The sequence below is a fragment of the Hyaena hyaena genome, unplaced genomic scaffold (genome assembly GCF_003009895.1).
Source record: "Hyaena hyaena isolate Hyena2069 unplaced genomic scaffold, ASM300989v1 scaffold_264, whole genome shotgun sequence".
Taxonomy (NCBI): Eukaryota; Metazoa; Chordata; class Mammalia; order Carnivora; family Hyaenidae; genus Hyaena; species Hyaena hyaena.
The window spans coordinates 22,003-25,924 of record NW_024080894.1 but is presented as its reverse complement, the minus strand read 5'-3'; positions in this window follow the sequence as shown (position 1 = coordinate 25,924).

Here is a 3,922-nt window from a genome sequence, read left to right as displayed (position 1 = left end):
TAAATAAAAACAAATAAGATTTTGAAAAAAATTCAATGACCGCCAAAAAGACACAGGCTGCATTTTCCTCCCATTTGGTTATCTAACTATGCTTCATGTATTCTAAACTCCCTTTGAATACAATTTGATCCATGCTTATAATAAAAATAAGAATGCATATAAACAAACTTAATGTAATTTGGTAGTTTCAATGCATAAAGCCTTGAAAATATGTATTATGTATACATATATATCTAGTTTCTATGGTGACCTGGTCACTTGGAATATAGTTTTGCATGAACAATAGTACACAGTCATCACTTTGAATTTCCTGACCTATCTTTTCTGCTTAAATGCTGCATTAGCAGATTTTAGTAGCTAATGTTTAGCATATCTTATAAATTGTATTAATGTTATCTGTCTGGAGCTCAACAGTTACTTCAGAAAAAACTTGAAGTCTCTTTGAAAAGTTTTATTTTAGTTTTAAACAGACATTGAGATTATAGCAAACAAAATAAATGCAAAAGCTAAATAAGATGAAATATTTTATTTAATGACCCATAGTTTTTAAACTATAAAGAGAAAAGCAATATTTATAAACCTATGGATTAGAAGATATTTTAAGACATATAAAATTAACACAGTATTTGTTTTTTTTAAAATACTTTATTGTCAAGTTGGTTTCCATATAACACCCAGTGCTTATCCCCACAAGTGCCTTCCTCCATGCCTGTCACACACTTCCCCTCTCTCCCACCCCATTAGCCCTCAGTTTGTTCTCAGCATTCAAGAGTCTCTCATGGTTTGCCTCCCTCCCTCTTGCCAACTATTTTTCCCCTTCTTCTCGCCCTTGGTCCTCCATTAAGTTCCTCCTAATCCTCTTATACGTGCAAACATATGGTATCTGTTGTTCTCTGCCTGGCTTATTTCACTCAGCATAACACCCTCAAGTTCCATCTATGTTGCTACACATGACCAGATTTCATTCTTTCTCATTGCCATGTAGCATTCCATTGTAGAGATAAACCACATCTTCTTGATTCATTTGTCTGTTGATGGACACTTAGGCTCTTTCCATGTTTTGGCTATTGTTGAGAGTGCTGCTATGAACATTGGGGGACATGTGACCCTATGCATCAACACTCCTGTATATGTTGGGTAAATTCCTAGCAGGGCTATTGCTGGGTCATAGGGGAGTTCTATTGTGAATTTTTTGAGGAATCTCCACACTGTTTTCCAGAGGGGCTGTACCAATTTACATTCCCACCAACAGTGTAGGAGGGTGCCCGTTTCTCCACATCCTAGCCAGCATCTAGAGTCTCCTGATTTGTTCATTTTAGCCACTCTGATCGGCATGAGGTGGTATCTCAGTGTGGTTTTGATTTGTATTTACCTTATGAGGAGGGACGGTGAGCATCGTTTCATGTGTCTGTTGGCCACGTGGATGTCCTCTTTGGAGAAGTGTCTGTTCATATCTTCTGCCCATTTCTTCACTGGATTATTTGTTTTTAGGGTGTGGAGTTTGGTAAGCTCATTATAGATTTTGAATACTAGCCCTTTATCTGATATGTCATTTGCAACTATCTTTTCCCATTCCGTTGGTTGCCTATTGGTTTTATGGATTGTTTCCTTTGCCATGCGGAAGCTTTTAATCTTGATGAGATCCCAACAGTTTATTTTTGCTCTTGATTCTTTTACTTTTGGGGATGTGTCAAGTAAGAAATTGCTGTGGTGGAGGTCAAGGAGGTTGCTTCCTGCTTTCTCCTCTAGGGTTTTGATGGTTTCCTGTCTCACGTTCAGGTCCTTTATCCATTTTGATTTTATTTTTGTGTATGGTGTGATAAAATGATCTAGTTTCATTCTTCTGCATGTTGCTGTCCAGTTCTCCCAGCACCATCTGTTAAAGAGGCTATCTTTTTTCCATTGGATACTCTTTCCTGCTTTGTCAAAGATTAGTTGGCCATACATTTGTGGGTCCAGTTCTGAGTTCTCTATTCTATTCCATTGGTCTATGTGTCTGTTTTTGTGCCAATACCATACTGTCTTCATGATGACAGCTTTGTAGTAGAGGCTAAAGTCTAGGATGGTGATGCCTCCCATTTTGGTTTTCTTTTTAAATATTACTTTGACTATTCAGGGTCTTATGTGGCTCCATACAAATTTTAGGATTGTTTGTTCTAGCTTTGAGAAGAATGCTGGTGCAGTTTTGATTGGGATTGCATTGAATGTGCAGATTGCTGTGGTTAGTAATGACATTTTAACAATGTTTATTTTTCCAATCCACGAGCATGGAATGTTTTTCTACTTCTTTGTGTCTTCTTCAATTTCCTTCATAAATTTTCTATAGTTTTCATTATACAGATCTCTTATATCTTTGATTAGGTTTATTCCTAGGTATTCTATGGTTTTTTTGTGCAATTGTGAATGGGATCAGTTTCTTGATTTCTCTTTCTGTTGCTTCATTGTTGGTGCATAAAAATGCAACCGATTTCTGTACGTTGATTTTGCACCCTGCAACTTTGCTCAATTCATGGATCAGTTCTAGTATGATTCTGGTGGAGTCTGTAGGGTTTTCTATGTAGAGTATCAAGTCATCTGCAAAAATGAAAGTTTACTTCTTCTTTGCCAATTTTGGTGCCTTTTATTCCCTTTTGTTGTCTGATAGCTGATGCTAGGACTTCCAGCACTATGTTAAACAACAGTGGTGAGAGTGGACATCCCTCTTGTGTTCCTGATTTCAGGGGGAAAGCTCTCAGTTTTTCCCCATTGAGTATGATGTTAGCTGAGGGCTTCTCACAGATGGCTTTGATGATGTTTAAGTAAGTTCCTTCTATCCTGACTTTCTCAAGGGTCTTTATTAAGAAGGGATGCTGTATTTTGTTAAATGTTATTTCTGTATCTATCAACAGGATCATATGGTTTTTATCTTTTCTTTTGTTAATGTGATGTATCACATTGATTTGCGAATATTGAACTAGCCCTGTAACTCAGGAATGAATCCCACTTGATCAAGGTGGATAATTCTTTTTGTGTGCTGTTGCATTAGATTTGCAAGTATCTTGTTGAGGATTTTTGCATCCTAACTTATCAAGGATAATGGCCTATACAGTTCTGTTTTTTCCTATGTACTCTGTCTGGCTTGGGAATCAAAGTGATGCTGGCTTCGCAAAATGAGTCTGGATGTTTTCCTTCTATTTCTGTTTTTTGGAATAGCTTGAGAAGAATGGGTATTAATTCTGTTTTAAATGTCTGGTAGAATTCCCCAGGGAAGTCATCTGGCCCAGGGCTCTTATTTGTTGGGAGATTTTTGATAACTGATTCAATTTTTTTTACCAGTTATGGGTCTGTTCAGGCTTTCTATCTCTTCCCATGTGAATTTTGGTAGTGAGTGTGTGTTTAGGAATTTGTCCATTTCTTCTAAGTTGTCCAGTTTGTTGGCATATAATTTTTCATAGTATTCCCTGATAATTGCTTGTATTTCTGAGGGGTTGGTTGTAATAACTCTATTTTCATTCATGATTTTGTCTATTTTAGAGCTCTCTCTTTTCTTTTTGATAAGCCTGGCTAGAGGTTTGTCAGTTTTGTTTATTTTCTCAAAAAACCAACTCTTGGTTTCATTGATCTGTTCAACTGTTTTTATAATTTCTATATTGTTTATTTCTGCCCTCATTTTTATAATTTCTCCTACTTGGTTTGAGGTGCTCTTGTTGCTCTCCTTCTAGTTCCTTTAGGTGCGCTCTTAGATTTTGTACTTGTGCTTTTTCTAATTTCTTGAAATAGGCCTGGAGAGCAATGTACTTTCCTCTTAGGACTGCCTTTGCCGCATCCCATAGTTTGTATTGTTGTGTTTTCATTTGTTTCCATATTTTTAAATTTCTTTTCTAATTGCCTTGGTCCACTCATTCTTTTTTTTTTTTTTTTTTCCTAAATGTTTTATTTATTT